Source organism: Diceros bicornis, chromosome 7 (assembly GCF_020826845.1).
Source record: "Diceros bicornis minor isolate mBicDic1 chromosome 7, mDicBic1.mat.cur, whole genome shotgun sequence".
Lineage (NCBI taxonomy): Eukaryota > Metazoa > Chordata > Mammalia > Perissodactyla > Rhinocerotidae > Diceros > Diceros bicornis.
Genome location: NC_080746.1, coordinates 17,094,916 through 17,115,966, shown reverse-complemented (window position 1 = coordinate 17,115,966; position 21,051 = coordinate 17,094,916).

Below are 21,051 nucleotides of genomic sequence, written 5' to 3'. Positions count from 1 at the left end.
AGTACAGAGTAATGATGACCAACAGACAGGTTCTCTGACCTCACCGAGCTTACTGTCTGTGAGTTTCCTGGAAGAAGGATGCTAAGATTCTAATAAGGATCCCCGCCATCTGATTCTATAGTTCTCCTGCATAGGTTGTGACCCTGTGACTCACTGGGGACATAAGAGATGTCACAGAAACAGAATGGCATTGCAAAGACAGTGTGGGACTATGGTTATGCAGCTTCCCTCCCTCCAGTGGCATGACCCCAGCACCATCTTATCCCATCTGGTTTCCCCCCAGGCCCAGGGTCACTGTAGCTACACCTCTGCTGGTATCAGCCTGGGAAGATGCTTTTACATGCACACACGTGCGTGCACACACACAGCACTTCTAATAGCATCTAAATCAGTCACTCTTACTTTGCTGCAGATTAGTGGTTCCTACCCATAGCCCATGCCCAGCCCCACTCAAATCAATTAAATCAGAATGTCTGGGGGTGGGACCCAGGCACCAGAATTATTTACATCACCCCAGGCTGAGACCCAGTGCTCTAAGCAGACGTAGCTGTGAGGCGGAAAGGGCACCGGACCTCTGCTCTTCACTACTATTTTTTTTTTGTGAGGAAGATCAGCCCTGAGCTAACATCCATGCTAATCCTCCTCTTTTTGCTGAGGAAGACCGGCTCTCAGCTAACATCTATTGCCAATCCTCCTCCTTTTTTTTTTTTTCCCCAAAGCCCCAGTAGATAGTTATATGTCGTGGTTGCACATCCTTCTAGTTGCTGTATGTGGGACGCGGCCTCAGCATGGCAGGAGAAGCAGTGCATCGGTGCACGCCCGGGATCCAAACCCGGGCCGCCAGTAGTGGAGCGCGCGCACTTAACCGCTAAGCCACGGGGCGGCCCTCTTCACTACTTTTTGATATCGCTGAACAGCCTCAGTTTCCCTGTCTGGGCAAAGAAGGTTCTAATACCTGCCTCACCAGGCTGCAGTGAAGGTGAAACCAGACTTAGTGATAGCACTTTGGGGAAGACTGCCCAGAAGTCTTGGGCTCGTGACCTTCCGGGAGGATGTTTACTGGGGAGAAGGTGGTGGGTGGGAATATTTCCTTGGGGGCTCAGCACTGAGCGCACTGGGGTTTGCTCTGCCCAAGGTGGCCCCGGGAGGAACACCTTGGTGAATGTCCCGCTTACCTGTCTGTCTCACCCGACAGTCGACAGTCGTCCTGGAGCTGAACCGCCAGCCCTGGCTCCTCCCCTCCCCCACCTCCTTGCCTTGTCCTTTCTTTCTCCTTCCAGGTCTGAGTCCTGCTATCTCTGGATGCTGCATTTCCAGTACCTTCTGCCTGATAAACATTTGGCGCGGCAGGTGTCAGGGTTTGAAAGGGGCCTATATTAATCACGGAGAGATACACCACTGTCAAGAGTCCGGCTGAGGTCCTTCACAGAGCGCTGGAGGAGAGCTGGAGAGAGAGACAGGGCTGATCCGCGGCCGGTTGGCGGGGCGTGCTGAGGAGAGAGGAGGCCCAGAGCCCACAGGCTCTACCCTCCCTGTGGGTCAGCCCTGTCCTGGCGTGGTAAGGGGCCATGGAGACGGTACAAAACAGTCCCTGAGTTCACCACGTTTATGGCCTATATTAGGAGTGACACACCGGGCTTTAAAATGCTTGCAAAGCAACATACAGACAAGTGCAAAGGAGTGAATCAAGGTTGAGGAAGTGAGTAAAGAGAAAAAAAGATCAGGTGAGAAGCAGACCTGTGGGGTCGGGGAGGGGTAGGACGAGCCTCAGATATGGTGTGAAAGAGGAGGTTATGCCCTATTAGCGTGGAAAGAATAGACAGGGAAGGAAGAGGAGGGGATGAGAGCGTACTTTGCACGTCGTAAGGGAAGTGTTGTTTTATGAACTTTTGTTTCAGTTTTATGGTGTGTGTGTGCTGATAAAAAATTCACCTCTTGCTGTGAATCATGGTCTAAAATCTCTGTGCATCACGGGAGTCACAGCTCTGGGGTTGAGATCAGCGCAGTCACGTGACTCAGGCAAAGGCACTTGACCTTTCAGAAACTCTCTTCACTGTCAGAAAAACGAGACTGGCACTCCCTGCCCCAGCTCTTTGCCTTCCCAGATTTGCTGTGAGGCTGAAATAAGATAATACACGTGCAAGTACTTTGTACATTGAAAATTCCAAATAAGAATAACCCATTATTATCAGGTGAAGTTAATCAGAAACCTATGCAAAGAGGTGAGTTTAGATCTGGATTTTGAAGATGATGATGATGATACTGATGATCATGACAGCTCACACCGTCTGCCTGCTGTGTGCCAGGCACTGTTCTATGATGGGGCAAGACATGACTGTGGGCAAGAAGGGGGCCTCTCTCCATGGCCAGGGCATTGGAACCAAGCTAGGTGACAAGAAAGTCTGGTTGCTGGGCCAGCAGCACGTGGCAAGTCACACCAAACAGGAATGGTAAGGTTGGGTGCTGGGTGACCCATGGCACAAGGACAGCTAGTCTGGAGTACGAATCAGCTACATTTGGGTGTCCCAAAGTCCCCAGCAGAGGTGTACTGGAATGTGTCCATCTGGTTTCCTTCCTGCAGGAGAGAGAATAGCAGCCTTGCTTTGAAGCATGGTGCTGTCCCTCCGTAAGTGGGGAAGGACCTGTTATCAGTGAACCTACCTTTACCCAGAGCCTGTGCTGAGATGTACCAGCCTCTCCTGTCCTCAGAAAAACCAAAGGCATCACTCCGGGCAGGGCGGCCCACCTGTACCCCAGGAAGCATTCTTGTTCCTGGACAGAAGCCTGTACCCACTTCCCAGGAGTATGTGAAGGAGAAATCCCAGACCCCAGCTGGAAGGTGGGGATCAGGGAGCAATTGAAGACTTGCTGCAGGAAATTGGAGCTGCCAATCGCCTAACAATTGAGATATTTTTTTTACACTATGCATTTCACGAATGTATGGTAAGTGCTTGAGAACCACAAAGGTCCTGTAAGTGCTCCATATTACAAGTCAAATCCTGTTACCACAAGGACCATTGCAATGAAACTCTCTGTATGAAAAAAGCAATTTCCATGTCCTAGTCAATGGCCCACTTATTTCCAACAGTATTCAATATGCTGACAGTGATAGCTCCCTTCTCTGCGCCCTCGGCTCACTGATTGTCTGTCCTGCTCACTCTGTAACACACGCATGCACCATCTTGTACCGTTCACCATTGTTTGATGCTTACTATTCTTGCCTTCCCATCCGGATGGAGAAATTCTCCAGGACAGGGCTGGTCCTGCCCTGGGGACCGGCGTGCATGGACATGAAGCCTGCTAGGCCTTCGTTGGTTCCTGCACCAAATGTTTCCTGCTCACCTGCTGCACATGTTACACCAGGTATGAGAAAGCGTGCCAGGAAGATGCAGGTCCCACTCTCAACGGGCTTCCCGGCCAGCAAGCGGAGCAGACAGGTAAACTGCCTTGGGAATTCAATGTGAGTGGTCCATCCTTTAGCAGGCTCCAAGCAGTGGCCCATGAAAGTGATACCTTTCCCAGACTGAAGGGGTTCTGGAAGACTTCCTGGAGGAAGTGACATTTAAAATGAGACTTGAAAGATGAGCAGGAAGTATCTAGACAGTTGGAGGAGGGGAAGGTTAAGGCAGTAGTGGGAGCCGGACTAGAATTCCAGGTGGTTGGATCAGCACTATAATAAGAGCTCACTTGTATTGAGAATTTTCATGCCATTTCCAGGCATGAAATAGAGGCTCTATAGACATTATTTGATTTAAGCCTCACATCAACCCTGCTATCCCCATTCTACAGGTGAAGAAACTGAGGCTTTGAGAGGTTAAACATTTTGCTTAATTAATTTGCACAATCTAAGCATTAGCTGTCATTATTATTATCATAATCACTGTTATTATTATCTTCAAACTCTAAGTCTAAATTCACCTCTTCTGGTAAATTAGGTTTCTGATTAACCTCACCTAATGGCAAGGTCACACTGCTAGTGATGGGCAGCGTCAGGATTTGAACCCAGAACTTAACACTCCAGAGGTGAGAGAAAGCACCAAGTCTGGGGGGAGGAGGGGTGGCTCAGTCTGGCCCAGTGTGGTGCAGGAAGTGTGGAGAGCAGGGAGGTGAGTAGGGTTGGTCAGGAGTGGTCTGAGGCCACAGAAAGACAGCACCCAAGTGGTCCAGGTCGGGAAGGACATGCCAGCCCATAGTTTTAGAAAGATTCCTCCAGCTTCATTATCAAGAATGTATTCCAGGGGCCAGCCCCATGGTGTGGTAGTTAAGTTCAGTGCGTTCTGCTTTGGCGGCCCGGGGTTGGGGGGTTCAGATCCCAGGTGCAGACCTACACCACTCATCAGCCATGCTATGGTGGCGACCCACACATAAAGTGGAAGAAGATTGGCACAGATGTTAGCTCAAGGCTAATCTTCCTCAAGAAAAGAAGAGGAGCCTTGGCAACAGATGTTAGCCCAGAGCTAATCTTCCTCGGGGGGGGGGGGGGGGAAGCATATATTCCAGGGGCAGAACTGGAAGCAGGAAGACAAATTAGGGGCTGTTTTCTAATCTGGGCAAGAGATGTGGGCAGCCTGGATTCAGACTTCATGTACATCGAGAAGAAAAAGATGACGGAGCATTTTAGAAGATGGACTGGATGGGACGCCAGCCACACAGGCTGATGGGGAGGGGAAGGAGGCAGGGACAGGTGGGGTGGGACAGGGAAGGGACCAGTTATAGAGGCTGGCTCTGGGGGTGGGGGGGCGTGTCTGGAGATCCCACTGTCCATGCCCCAGGGGGCTGGAGAGGCAGGGTGGCTCTGGCTGTGTGGTGGACGTTTGGGTGGCAGGTGATGCTTGGAGCCCAGCAGAATGGCCTGGTGGTTCTGCAGGGGCAGCCCCTTCACCACAGGTGAAGCACCCATCCCCCTGGGGAGGGAAAGGAGCAGCCAGCTTTCCACATCGTAGGGAGTCAGAGGGTTAAGTCCAGAAAATAAAAACAAACTGGATCACCGTGGGCAGGCTGGGGTAGGAAGTGTTAGGGTTGCAACTCTGGGGTTTCAGGGGTGCCTGGCAGGCTCCACAGTAAAGGCAGAACTGGCCTCATGGGGCACCTCAGCCAGCTGACGTCCTGTCTGAGGACCAGGGCACTGGTGACTCCATCTGAGTGGGCTGACAGGGCAGCGTCCTTGTCCTGTGTGGTTTTGCTTCCTTCCCCAGGGTCCAGCCCAGAGGTGGGGACATGAGGGCACTTGGCAAACATTGGTTAGAATTGGAGTCCAGCATCATGTTCCAATTCACATCCTCGCCCGCACCTTTTGAAGTTAGTGCTATTGACACTGTGTACAGTTTGGAAATCCTAGAAGGAGACAAAGTGCTCAAGGGAATGACTCTAAAATAGGTAGTGATGCTCCCTAGCCAATATTTTGTGTGTTGTGGGAAGAGAAATATTTCTGGAAATAGCGACATCAGAATGCTACAGGAAAGCTCTAGAGAATTTAGTGCCTCTGCGTCTCTTCCCTCTCTCATTAGGAGAGAGCAGTGGTGTTTTAAATTCTTTAAAGTGGCTCTTCAGTGAAGGAGGAGTTTATGAAAATAATTTCTGCAGCAGGGAGGACAGAGGGTGACAGGCAGCAGCTGGGTGCGGGTTGAGAGGGCCGGGAAGGAAAGCCAAGGAGACTGGGGGCAGTGGCTGGTGGGTAAATGAGGCAGAGCTCTTAACCCCAGAGGTAAGCAGAGGCTCCACCACGTGGAATCATTGGCCGCTAAAAGCCTGGAGCAGGGAGAGGCTCAGTGGGCTGATGGCTGAGCTAATGGCTGGCAGGTCCCCACTACTGGCCCCTCAAGTCCTATCAGGGCCGGCACGAGGTATGGTCACTTCTACTCCCCACAGAGCCTCTGCAAGTGTTAGGACAAGGAGAACCCTCCAGACAGATATAGCTCTGCCCTGGGATGCCAGGCTCACCAGGCGGGGCACAGCCAAATCTCAGGCCCTAAGTACCCCTGGTTCACGTGCCCTGGTGCAGCAGTCCAGGGGAGGGACGGGGATGCATCTGGTGAAGGATTAGAAAGCAGAGCCTGAAAGCAAAACTGGAAATCATGGCAACCCAAGAGGGACGAAGGCATTTTAAATGGAAAAAAGAAAGTATATTTTAAGATACAGAAGCAGAGAAGGCTCCTGATTAGCCAAGGCAACAATGAGGCATGGGCTGAAGGTTGGGGAGGGCCATAGCAATCACTTCCCCATCTAGAGCAGGCTGTCATTGGCCAAGTGCTTTGCCATGCGTAATCTCAGGAAATCCACACTCAAGAACACCTGGGGGAGGAATGTTATAGAAGAGGGAACTACAACTCAGAGGACTCGTGACTTGCCCAAGTTTTCTCAACAAGGAGGGGGAGAAATGGGACTCAAACTCAGATCATCTGACTTCAAAAGCAACCCTTTTCTTAGGCAGCCTCAGAATGGTAGCTTGTCTGCAAAGATGGCCACCAAAATGTCTCCTCTCCCTGTACATTTCTGCCCCTTCTCCATTAGGAGGTAGAATTTCCCCTCCCCTTGACCCGGACTGGCCCTGTGACTTGCTTTGGCCCACAGAATGTGGCGGAAATGACACCCTGTCAGGTCCGGGCCTAGGATCCAGCAACCATGCAGAGACACTCAGGCTGGACTACTGGCTCCCAACAGATCATTAGGCTAGGTGGGCACATGAAGAGGGAGAAGCCAGGAAGCCCTCCAGCCAACTCCAGTTTCAGACATGGCAGTGAAGCCATTTTGGATGTTCCTGCCGCAGCTAAACACAGCCGCATGAATGAGCCAACCTGACACCACGTGGAGTAGAAGAGCTGCCCAGCAAAGCCCAGCTGTCCCACAGAATCACCAAAAATAATGTCACTGTTGTCTCTTACACCACACTGCATAACCGAGACACCCAATTAGTGCCAAACTCTCCCCTGGGGTCCTGATATTGGAAGGACTTGCCCAGGCCACCTTCCTGGCTCTGATAACAACACCAACCAGGATTGATGTATAGTGACTTGGCTGCCATTCATCACGTCCTTGTTTATCTAGAGAGACCCTGCTCTGTATCTAGGACTGTGCGTGCCTGCCCCTTCTCCCTCTATGGCCTGTCACCCACCTTCGACTAGGAATTCCAAGAGGACAAGACAGTGCTTCGCTTTGCTTTCTCTCCAGACTTAGGGACAATTCTCTACACACAATTGGTGCTTTTCGTGACGTTGGTCCATCAGTTTGCCCATTTAACTGGCTGACTATTAGGTTAAGTGCCCAAATCAGATTATTCCACTGATAATCTACTGGAAGGGGCTCTCTAGTGGGTGACTTATTTCAGTGGGATAATTCAATTTCATTTTATATTTTGTTGCTAGCCAGGAGAGCTTGGTCCAGCTGATGAGAGTGGGCTTTTCGGCTTTTGATATATGTATTGGTCTTTGCTCCATGGAAGCCATCATAGGAAACTCAGAGGTTCCAGGATATGCCCCCACCCCCACCCACCATCCCCTAACTGGCTGTACTTTGTTACGCACACTGTGCCCCAGCTAATAATGTTGTCGTATAAATTAATTATGAAATGACTAATGTCAATTTCCCTTTCATCAGGAAAGGCAGAAGGCCTGGGGACCTGGGGAAGAGAGACGAGGACTGTAAATGGAGCCACATCTTTTCCACGGAGAGAAAACTCCGCAGGATCTGGGCACTCCCTGCATTTCCCCACCTCCAGCCGCCTCCGTGAGCCTCTGCAGGGAGATTTTTCTGAATAATGGAACATTTTCCTGTTTTAATCAGATGCAATTTTGTAAGCAGTTTTTATGATTTAGCAAGTCCATTAAAACTGGCATTTGTTCTGCTCTGACACTCGAAAGGGGCTCCACAGAGCATAAACATTGGAAATTACTTGTTGGGAAAGACAATATTAAAATTCCCCAGCCTGGGCCTGTTGTCTGAGAAATTCTGTTATCAAGCATCATGCCAGCTACCATCAGAGGCACTTGAGATATATGCTGCTTCGTCTTCCGCACTGGCTGGGGGCACTGGAACTCAGGCAATGATAAAAGACTGGATGCTGTTATCTTTCAGCACTTTTGGCATCAGGGGGCAAGTGGGTCTTAAAGGGAACTCACTGGAAGGGCAGGTCATGAAGTGGAAAATCTCAAGGAAGAGGGTGGGTGACCACATGCGTAAGAGCGAGCCTGGAAATTGCTTTCCTGCCCACAGTGAATGACAGGGTATATTGGTACGTAATTAAGAAGATCAGCTTATCAATTTCACTTGCAGTCACTTCTCAATTATCCATGTACTGACAGATCACCGGGTCAAATGAAAACTCTAACGAAACTCTCCTTTTGCTCTCTCTGCTTCTTGTCAGGGTCTTCTCTCCTCATGGAAGCAAACAATAGCAGTAGCAGGTGAATCTTTGGGGAGCATTTCTACTCTCCCAATCAATGCAGAAACAATCGAAGAAATCACAGAAGGTGAGACCTGGTAGGTCAAACTACATAAAATTAAGAATTTATGTGAATAACAAACTAATAAAATATTTTTGCAAAAAATAAAGACTGAAGAAAAATATTTGCTTACAACCCTTCAGGCCAAGTGTTTATGTTATAATATAAATAATTGATATATTAATTGAAAGGAACATTCTAAGAGTAAAGATGGGGTGCATTGGAGTGAGAACAAACACAAAACAGGTAAAGAATGTGAATGGTAATTGACACAACAAAAAGGCTTTTAAAAATGAACATATGTGAGAGAGTGCAACCTCGCTTGTAATTAAAGAAGCAAGAAGATAAGATACTACTTGGACTTCCAGCACAATAGGGAGCATTGAACACGAGTTTATTTTCTCTCCTTTCAAAATCTCCACTAAAATAAACATAAAGAATAAAAGAAAGGCATAAACTCACAAGAACCCAAAGAACAGGAGAGGATGCAGCAGCACATAAAGGACATTTGACCGATTTCCACAAGACGGAGGGCAGATGGAGGAGTGGTGACTGGTGGAGGAAGCCAAACACTAAGGGTCTGCAGGAGGACAGACAGGAAGCCTAAGGGTTCCCCATAGAGCCCCAAAGGCACTGGAACTAGAGGGCCGTGGGGCTCAGGAATGGACCAAGAGAGACTCAGGGCAGATCAGAGGCTTCATGTGCTGGAGAGAAGGATGTAGGGGGTGGGTCCTGGTGGGATTCAAGGCTGAGGAATAAGAGGCAGGACTTTCAGTTCAGCAGTGTGGTGGCCTAGATAAGCGGGATGCATGCCCAGGACAAAGACCTAGAAAGGCAAGCATTCTTTAAGTGCCTAACTGACCTTTAGAAAGGTAAGAAAATTCACCCAGGAGCCAGACACAAAGAATCTGGAGCAGGAAGCACTTGAATTGACACTGCAGCAGCTGTGTGATTTTGCCAGCTTTGGTAACCCAAGCATGTGGGGTTAGTGATCGTGTGGAGCCCAAGGATGAGGCTTTGTGGCTTCTGAGGAGGAGTGTTGGAACTGAGATCTTTGTGTAGAGAGCCTTGACCTCAAATGGTTACACTCCAACCAAAGAATGGGATAGAAGAGGTCCACTGCTAGTCCAGGAAGATGACAAGAAAGTTTGTCTGTCTTAGGAAGAGTGAGATAAAGGTCTCACCTGGTAATTTATAATCATGGACCAACTCCTTGTGCAGAATTGGGCTTTGACTTTACACTAGCTTCATGGCTCAGAAACAAGCAAGTTGATAATTTTGTATTAAAAAGTGGTCCTGGGTTAGTGGATACATTCGAGACTCCTAACATAAGCAAACACAAGATGTCCTTAGAAGAACATGTTCTCACCTATGTTTGCCCAGGATCCTAGCAAGAAAATCCTGTTGAAGATGAATTTACAACCCAATTTAAAAACACATGAAGAGCTTTGATGGTAAAGAAGAAAGAAAAGGAAAGATGATTACCACAAAAGTCAGGACAATGATTTCTCTTTGAAAGGGGAGTGGTTGTGACTGGGAAGGGCATAAAGAGGACTTCTGGGTGCTGGAAATATTCTATTTCTTGAAATAATTGAAGACATAAAAGAAGGAATTGAAAACATAAAAAGTCATTAAGAAAACATAAGAGGTAGATTTGACTCCCAAACAAGTTCTAGAAATGAAATATATAGTTATCGAAGTTAAAAATTCAATGGAAAGCTTAAACAATATGTTAGACATAACTGAAGAATTAGTGAACAAAAAGTAATTCTTAAGAAATTACCCATACTGCGACACAGAGTATAAAGAGATGGAAAGTATAAGAAATTAAAAGACATGGAGGCTAGAATGAGAATGTTCAACACACATCTAATAGTAGATAAAGAAAGACAGAATAGAGAGACTAAGGACAAGGCAATATTCCAAGAGATAAAGACTGAGAATTTGCCAGAATTGGAAAGCCTCATATTTGTGAAGAATCCCAAATAGGATAGATAAAACTAAATGCACACCAAGAAGCATTGCTGTGAAATTTCAGAGCACCAAAGTCAAAGAAGATCTTTGAAACAAGCAGAGGTAAAAGACACAGATTACCTAAAAGAACATTGCACTGACTCGAGAAAATAGTGGGAGAATGTATGTAAGTTCTGAGATAAAATAATGGTCAACCTTGAATTTTATCCATAGCTAAATCATTTTTTTGAGAGTGATGGTGAGATAAAGATATTTTCAGACAGAAAACGATTGAGAGTTCTTAACTACAGAGCTTTGTTGAAGGTACTACTATGAAATAAATGCGAGAAAGCATAGCAAAAACATAGTAAAAAACACGGTACATGTCAGTAAATTGAAACAAGCCTTGGTTATTAAAAAAAAAAGACCAAACACAATAATAATGACAAATTGGAAGTATAAATCAAAGTGGAATTGAAATATGAACAACAGAATATGTAAGTTGGGGAAGGAGTGATAGGAGTTAAAATGAGGAGTTCTAAGATTCTTATTTTGTTTGAGAGGAAAACAGAGACACTGATTCACTTCAGATTTTATGTTGCCTATAGATGCAAAAAATTTAAGGATACACACTTTAAAAAGTCAAAATAGAATGTATAACTTCAAAAACTATAGGCAACATAAGAGAATAATGTTTTACAAGACTCGGTGTTCCAATAGAAGGCAAGAAAGGAGAAAAATGAAGGAAATAAACAGCAAGATGTGGTAGACTGTGCTTTCTGAAAATGCCCACAACAGTATTTCTAGTCCCACATCTCTGCCACCCTGCCACTCCCCGCCAAGAGGGAAAGTCTATTGTTCCTCCCCTTGATCCTGGGCAGAACCTTGTTGCTACCTTGACAACTAGAATGTGGTGGAAGAAACGCTGTGTGATTTCTGAGGCTAGACAATAAAAGGCTTCCATCTGGCGCTCTCTGTCTCAAGGTTCTTCCATCTGGCCACCATATTGTGAGGGACCCCCAGCCACCTGGAGAGGCTATGTGTGGGCTGTTTGGACCAACGGTCCAAGCTAAGGGTCAGCAGACAGCCAGCATCAACCCCCAGATGTGTGAGTGGCTGAGTCCCAAGATGAGTCCAGCCCTCAAGTCTTCCAGATGAGGCCCAGACATGGCAGAGCTGTGCCCTGTCCAGCTCCTGACCCACAGCATCTGTGAGCATAATAAATGTCCACTTTATTCCATTCAGTTTTGGAAAAATTTGCTATACAGATATAGTAACTGCAATACAGAGTAAGTAAAAAAGCACAAAATAAAATGGGAGCGTTAAATCCAATACATAAATAATTATAAAAATGTAAACTGGGGGCTGGCCCCATGGCGTAGTGGTTAAGTTTGGCGCACTCTGCTTCGGCGGCCTGTGTTTGTGGGTTCAGATCCTGGGCACGGACCTACACCACTTGTCACCCATGCTGTGGCAGTGACCCACATACAAAGTAGAGGAAGACTGGCACAGAAGTTAACTCAGGGCTAATCTTCCTCAAGCAAAAAAAAAAGGAAGATTGGCAACAGATGTTAGCTCAGGGCAAATCTTCCTCAGCAAAAAAAAAAAAAAAGAAAAAAAACGTAAACTGACTAAACTTACTTGTTAAAACAAAGACTGTCAGATTGAATTTTTTGAAAGCTTTGTGTTGCTTATACGAGATAAAACTTAAAAGAAAGGACACAGAAAAGTTGAGCATAAAAAATTGGAAAAAGTTACACCAGTCATATACCAATCCAAAGAATGCTAGTGTAGAAGTATTGATTGTATATCAATATAGCTTTTATTATTAAGAACAGTGATGGACACTACGTAATATTAAAAGGAACTATTTGCCATGAAAAATTGAAATTCTAAATTTGCATGAAGCTAATAATATAGCCTTAAAATATGTAAAATCAAAACTGACAAAATTTTAAGGAGAAATTTACATATCTAAAATCATAATGACAATTGTAACATTGCTCTTAGCAACTGATAGATTAAGCAGATCAAAATGAGTAAGGACAAAAAGTTTGAAAAATTCAAACAACAAGATTGAACGGCACCTAACGATTGGAGACAGCACGTTCTCTTCAAGTACACATGGCGCATCTAAAAAAATCGACCACGTACAGGGTCCTAAAACAAGTCTCAACAAACACAAAGGAACTAATATCACAAAAACCATGCACTCGATCCACAGTGTAATTTAGAGATACATTTTTAAAATCTTTTAGAATATTCTGTACAGTCATAAATTTTAAAACACACATTTAAATAACTCATGAGTCGAAGAAGAAATAAAAATGGAATATAGAAAACATTTAGTCCTAAAAGATAATAAAAATATGACATATCAAAACATATAAGATGCAACCACAGTGGTAATTAATGGGAAACACACAGCCTCAAATGCTTAAATCATAAAAGAGAAAGATTAAAGAGTTAATGAGCTAAGAGTTCAACTCAAGAAGTTGGAAAAGCGAGGCAGGGTAAACTCAAAGAAGGTAGAAAGGAGAAGATAATGAAGATAAAGACAGAAAATAACGAAATAGAAAATATTATAAGAAAACAGTTGAATAAAACCAGAACCTGGCCCTTTGAAAAGACTAATAAAACAGACAAACCTCTGGCAGGATTGTTGGGAGGAGGGGGGGCGGCACGCAAACACTATTAAGACAGAAAAAGGAGCCATAACTCCAGATGCAGCAGAGAATTTAAAAATCATAAGATTAATATGAATACCTTTTTATAAATAACTAAGAATCATGGATAAAATGCACAGCTTTCTAGCAAAATATAACATACTAAAACTTAGAAGAAAATTAAAAATCAGAATGGGTCTATAATCATTAAAGAAATTGAATAAGAAACTGAAAATTTACCGACATCAACAATAGCTACAATTAACAAAACATCCGTCTCAGGTGATTTTACGGAGAATTTTTACCAAATATTCAAGGGACAGAGAATCCTAGTCTTATACAAAGCGTTCTAAACCTGTGCTTCTCAAGCTTAAACGTGTAATCAAATCGCCTGAATCTTGTTCAAATGAAGATTCCGATCCAGTGGGTCTAGAGTGGGGCTTGAGATTCCACATTTCTAACAAGCTCCCAGGTTATGCCAGATCCAGACATCTACACACCACTGAGATAAAGATAAATGCCCAGTAGAAAATGGGGCAAAAGTTATAGACATTAAATCCAGAAAAGCAGAAGCTTGAATGCCAATAAAAAGATGCCCAACTTGATTGTTACAAACAAATGCGAACTAAAAGTAAGATGCTGTTCACACAAATCAGGTGAGCAAATCTGGTTTGCTGACAATGTGGACTCCTGGCAAATACATGAAGCAAGAAAACCCTCTAATGCTGCTGATGAGTGGGAGGACAAATTCACATATCTGCTTTGGAGAGCAATTTGCCAGCATGTAGTGAAGTTGAAGAAGCATATACGCTAAGACACAGCATATATGTCTAGAAAAAGTTTTGCCCCTGTGCAGAGAGAAACAAGAATGTTCAGATTAGCACTGCATGTAACGGAGAAATTAGAAACAATATATATCTCCATTAATGGGAGAATGATTGAATAATTAAACATTATATAGCCATAAAGCTACATGTACAACATTGATAGACCACAAAAAATGTTGAAAGAAGTAATTCGATGATTAATACATATACTTTGATACCTTTACATAAAAATACAAAACATGTAATGCATAAAGTGTATCACATATACATAGCAAAGGTATAAAAATATGCATGGGAGTGAAAAATACCAAAGTCAGAACAGTGGTCACAACTGGGGAGAGTGGGAAATAGGATGAGATAGGGTATATGTCAACTGAATCTATCACATTTTATTTCTTTAAAAAAAAAAAAAAGACAGGAAGCAAATACAGCAAAATGTTAAGAATGAATGATTTTACAGAATTGAGGGGATAGGTATATAAATATTTTGACATTATCCCCCATACTCTCCAGTATGTTTGTCATTAATAATAATAACAATATAGAAGGCTCTCTCATGACTAAGGGAATGAGAGAGAGTATATCAGCAAGTGAGAGCTATCTTTAAATGTCTTGAAGACAGTGGATGTGTAATGGTCACTGCTGAAGCTAGGAAAAGAGAGGCTTCTACACAGCGTGCAGCCAACCCACCCAGGGAAACAGATTTTGATCTCAGATACAAGGTGCATCAGAGAGTGGGAGTGACCTTTGGAGCTGGAATCAGGGAGGTTGATTGAAAATCCATGTACCAAACTGTAGCTGCCCATCCCCACACTGTGTACAATTCCTGGTATCCATATTTCTACCCCCTAGACAACAAAAATATTTTTACAGTCTCTTCTAAAAGGAAATTGAATAACCCTAAAGCAAAGATCCTGCTTTATTATGACACTTAGGTGTCTCCCAGTAAAATGGCTGGCTCATATTCAATCATCCCAAGAGGAAGTCCATCCATCAACCAGTCCTGCCCATGAATGCAAAGCTTTTTATCTTCTCATTCTTACATATGAAAGAATATCCAAGAATCCCAAATACTGGAGATTAAAAGAAAAACAAAAAACTGATCCCGAAATAAGATAATTCAGGAAATAGAAGATAATTTAAAAACAAACGCTAAAAAGACTGTAATTAGATCCTTAGAGAAATTAAGACAACATTGTATACATATAAAAAGAACAGGATGCTATGAAAAAGGAACAATCAAAACACAGAAGACCTCTTGATAATTTATTTTTATATATGTTTAAGATTTCCTAAATTTAAAAAATTTAATAGAAAGTTAAGAAGATAAGGTCAAGGAAGTCTTCCTGAAAGAGAACAAAAAGAAACAGGAAATATGAAAGAAAAAAAAAGACACAGAGGATCAATTCAGGCTGTCCATCATCTGGTTAAGAGAATACCAGAAAGAGAACAGAGAAAATAGAGGGAAGGAAAATTTCAAAAATTTATTGATTATTACCAAAAATAGTAATAGTGGAAGGATGAGGGAAGAGGAGGTGGGGGTGGTGTAAGAAAATTAAACACTCAGCTGTCATCACAGGGAATCAGTAGACAATGTGTAAAGCACATAAATCAAGATATATCAGTAAAAACATTATTTAGAGATATGAAAGTAATTACCAGAAGAAATCAATCGAAAAGATAAAAATGTGGTCCCTGGGAGAAGGACTGACATTGTTGAGAGTGGATGGAACCAGAGACTGTTGTATTTCGTTATAAGCTTTTTGGTACTTTTGGCTTTTAAACCATTTGTCCTGTTGTGGTTTTTAAAAGCAGCCTCTTCTTTCTGGTCCCGGCAGGCTTTGAACGCTCCCAGACTAGAGAAATTGTCTTCTATTCTGTATGCGCAGGGGAGCCACGGGAGGTTTTGGAAGATAGGAGGGATGTAATCAGACCTAGGCCCTGGCACAGCACAGTCCCTCTCGACATGGGACTTCCAGGGCTGACCACGCTGTATCCCGTGTGCAAACTAACCAAACCCTTAGGGCCGCAGCACAGCAAAGGCACTAACTTTTTTTTTTTTTTTTTTTTTTTTTTGTGAGGAGATCAGCCCTGTGCTAACATCCGCCAATCCTCCTCTTTTTTTTTTTTTTTTTTTCTGAGGAAGACGGCCCTGGGCTAACATCTGTGCCCATCTTCCTCCACTTTATATGGGACGCCGCCACAGCATGGCTTGCCAAGCAGTGCGTCGGTGCGCGCCCAGGATCCGAACCAGCGAACCCCGGGCCGCCGCAGCGGAGCGCGCGCACTTAACCGCTTGCGCCACCGGGCCGGCCCCGGCACTAACTTTTTTTTAATCCCATCTTTTACACCTCAAAACAGTTTTCATGGGAAAAGGTAGAATTTCTGGACTTGACATCCTCTTGTTTTATGGCCTACTATTGATTTATTTGGGGTTAAATAGGAGAGTTGGGGAGTGGGTGCCCCCTTATACTTTTTGGTTCTTAGGGTCTCCAAAGTTTGTAGTTCAGCTCTGGCTCTAGATGAGTCTGGGTCATGTTTGCTTCTTGTATTCTAGGCCCTGTAGTTCCATTAACGAAGCCTAAGACTGTGTTGACCTTATCAACAGCCACACATATCATTCTATGGTTCAAGTGAGCTTGTGGTCAGCTAAGACCTCACGTGTGTCCCCCCCATTCCCCCATTTCATGAACTGCTATCAAGTCGTATCACCACTGTTCTGTTTTTTGCAATTCATTTTTGAACTCAAGTGTGGGATTATACGTGCTGCTGTAAAATTACTCCTTAGTTCCTGTCCTGTATTATGATCTGGTCAGATAGTTTACAATTTTGACTCTATCATCTTTCTCTCCCAATTTTAAGTCATCTATAAATCGGACACACGTGTTTTCATTACAAATCATGATAAACACGCTGAACAGGATTGAGTAAAAAATAGTCCCATGGCATATGCCTGAGACTTCCCTGAAAGTCAAGGATGGCTAACAGGTTTCCACTGGCACATCTGCCTGACTTGATGGCTAAGGGCTGCTTGGCACCCAATACTGAGAAGGATTCTGAAGCTCCATCCGGATTCAGAGAAAAAGAGTGATGCTGTTGATTAGCAATGTCAGCCTAAGGGAGAGGGTGGGGGCGATGACAGTCTAGATGTCACAACTTGCCATCCCTGCTCCAGAATAGCCTCAAATCAGTTAAACTGCATTATTTGCATTTGTTACTCAATTTTCTTTAAGTCCAGCTTACAGTGCTGTCTTCCAGCCCACATTTCTCCACTTGTTCAGAAGGACGGGAGAGGGTTTGTCAAATACATTGCAGAATCAATACACATTATGTCTGTAACATTCTCCTTATCTACCAGGCTAGTAACCTCATCAAGGGGAAAATGAGGTGAGTTTGGAGTGCTTCATTCTCGGTGAACCCGAGGCAGAGTTCCTAATGACCACTACTATATTTTCTAATATTGGGTGCAACATCTTTAGACTGCCTGTCTCCTGGATGTTTTCCCAGCCTCCAGGAGGGCTCCAGATTTTTAGACAATGGCTCTGACATCCTATTAGTAAGTTTTCAGCACCAGAGAAGTAAGTCACTTGAACCTGGAGATGCGAACCATGAAAGCAATTAAGAACTCCCTTAATGTCTCCATACCTATTGATTACCATTTTTGTTCCTATTGTATTCATTATAAAAATAATACATGTCTATTACAGAAAACCTGGAGACTACAGAAAGATGGAGAGAAGAAAAATCATTCACTATCTCAACTTCTTTTTCCTTGCATGATTTTTGAGAGTTTGCTTTTGTGTCGCTTTATACAGCTATGACCATAATATATGTGCAATTTTGTATCAGGGCTTTCACATAACATTATATCTTAAGAATTTTTCAAGTCAATATTAATTTTTCATCAGCAGAATTTTTAATAGCTGCATAATATTCCATCTAGGGGACATATCATGGTTTATTTAACCATTCCACTACTACTGTTGGAAACTTAGGCTGTTTCCATCATTTCTCTATTTAAAATGTCCATTCTTTTATGTATTCATTATTTAATAAACGTGGATATGTGGATTATGTGCCAGGCTCTATGGTAGATGCTGGAGATGTAGAGATGAGCAGAGCCCTCAGGCAGTAAACAAATAATGACAATGGAGGCAGAGCAGCGAAGAGGGCAAGGCGGCAGTGGGCACACCCCTCCCCATGGGCGAGTTAGGGAAGCCTTCATAGTAGAAGCAGGTGGGTGCAGATCATTACAAGCCTTGCATGCCCTGGTAAGCAGTTGAGATTTAAACTTGAGGGAGCAGCTGAAGGACTTTAAGCAGCAGTCGGAAGCCCTATGTGTGTTCTAGCTCTGCTCTCACAAGCTGAGTGCCCTTAGGCAAATCACGCAGGTCCTGAGTCTCATTTTCTTTTTTGGGGAAATTAAGGATACTAATTTATCTGCCACCTGCCTTTGTGATGTTATGTTATGGTGAGAATCAAAGGGAGATAATCAGCATGAAAGAGTTCTGTCAACTAGAGAGCACCATAAAAAATGTGAAGCACTATAGGAGAAGCTGGATAAATCCTTGTGGAATTGAGTTCATTTCTCTCTTTCTCAGAAACCCAGCTGAGAGTGGGGGTGGGGAAGGTATCTGCTCCTCCTGGGCACCCATAGAACAGCGATGAGAAGTTAGAGGAAGCTGGTCAAAGCAGGGCAGTGAGTTGGGGAGCTCCTTTCCAGGTGCACCTTCTAGACACAGACCCTGCCCCAACCTCCCACCCCCAGGTGTTAGAGCTTACACCTCTGGTCTCTCGCTTTCCCTTCTGATATCAAGATACGGTTACTTCAAAGGCTGGCCTTCCTCTTGATCCCCTTTCTACTTGGATTAATTTTCACCAGAAGGTTTTTGAGCTCTTCTGATCTTCTCCAGTCCCAGGGTGTAGCAATTTACACGGGAACCTTGGAATGACACCTGGTGGGAGCCAGTTCTCTCTCTGCCTCAATGGATCACATGTAATACATACACTCATGCACACACAGACACACACACACACACATACACTTTGGAAACTTTTTTGAAAAGCATTTATCACTTCACAGGACTTTTTATAGGCATTATCTCATTTGATCCTCACCACCACCATGACAGGAGAATAAATGGCATATTACTATCCCATTTCATATAGGAGGAAACAGAGGCTCAGAGCATTGAAATACCCTGCCCAAGAGCAGATGATTAATAAGCAGAAGTCAGTCTTCTGAGATGATGCCCTGGGTTTTCTTTGCACCCCTCCAGGCCACATCTGAGCAGACAGGACTTAATGCAGGCGGCCTCAAGCTGGGATGAAAGGATGATGGGAGATGAACCCCAGCCCCAGGTCAGCAACCTCTCCACAGCATCCTTCTCCTGTTTCCCAGCCACCTCCCCCAAGGCATGAGGACCACTGACGATTTCCTGAGTATGAAAATCTGCCCGTGGAAGGCTAGGAAGACTTGCAGCGACCCCAGAAACCCCGAAAGGGCCAGCTCCCCCTTCCTCCTGCATTGGACTTCGCACAGCCCTGGAAGCCAGCAGATGAAAGGGAAACCTTTGGATATTTGATGTGTTGCAACAGTGTAACAGACTCCAAATTGTTTTGGCAAGATCAAACCCCAAGGCTACGTAGGTAATTCCATCCTGAGGAATGTCTCTTGTTTCTTTGTTCTGGTTTTCACTTCTAATTTGAGGCAACGGGATAAATAAGCAAACAAAAGTGTTCATGCAGATCTCAGAGTCTTAGGGAAGGAAAAGCCTGGGGCTCTGACATTCTCTGCATTTTTGAGCCTAAACTCTTGGAAGCTACAATTGCCCATTGAGGGGAATTGGGCTGCAGGTGCCAGAAGGGCCAGTTTGTCTTCGTCCAGAACAAAGCCATCCCTGTGGGGTCTGGATTCTGGACAGAAGTATTGGGAATGTTGGTGGGGTGCTGAACCCCACTCAGCCTGAACTCCCTGCTCTGATAGTCTCAAGGGTCAAGGAAGAGCTCTGGGGCCCATTGGTTCTCTTTCCCCTCCCTACCGGTGCCTGCAGAAGGGTACCTGGATAGACCAAAAGCCCTGGTGTCCTGTCCAGTGCCCTATATCTGAATTCCCTCTTTGCCCCTGTCAAGCTGCAGAGTATTAAAAAAATTACTGTACCCTTCTGTGCTCCAGCATCTGCAAAAAAGCAATCCCTCATTAATGACTGGACCCTTCTTTTGTTGGGACTATTTGTGCTATTATCATCGAGTTAAGCTGTGGGAGATGCCTGTAAGATCTTACCAGAAGAGAGTGGGTGTCGCTACTATCAAAGAAAAAGGGGGTCTTCCCACAAGAAAGCTGCAATTGTGAGGGAGACTCAGGTGCAGGAGATGGGCCTGGATATTGAGGGTCGTAAATGTCTTACCTGGGCTCTGCTAGGTGATGTCGCTAAAATGGTATCTGCCCCATGGAAGAAAATCCAGAGATATGGAACTCTGGGGACCAATGGCGATGGGATAGGGCCTTCAAGCCCTGGCGGGCCAGTCACAGCTGGTCAACCAGATGGCCCAGCTGCACATTCTCTATGTTTTTCCCTTTGCTATTCCCTAGCTTCTTGTCAAGTGTTATTTAAACCAAGTTCCAACTTTGTCTTCCCTATGCCACAGGGAAGAAAGGGGAGGATTCACCCCTCCCCTGAGGCTGAGTGTTAAGAGAAAGCAGGCTAGTGTAAGCAGCAGTCCTGTAGAAAGATCCCAAAGGGAAGATGACTCTTAGACACAGAGATAAGACACATGGGCCATCCACCCATTGTATCAAGAAAATTCCTTCCCATAGCCACTTTAAAGGCTCTTGTTCTCATTTTTATTAAAGGAAGATGACATTTCTTTGTAGTAAGAAAATGTGTAAAAAGTTCATTCAGAATGATTTTCTCCTTGAACAAACGGACAATGGGAGGTAGACAGCCCGGAGTGAGAAATCACCCTGGTAAATACATTGGTTTTCAAATTTTATGTTAGCAGCAAAAGCCTCTCTTTTTTCCAAAATCTTCCATGGGATATCAACGTCTAAAATTAAAATGGAGGTGTTCTGGTTGAAGAGGGAGGTGAGGAAGTCTTCCCCATTTGGACCCTTTCTATTTCTACTCCATCCCAAATTATCCCCTGAAGCACTTCCCCAGAATCCTA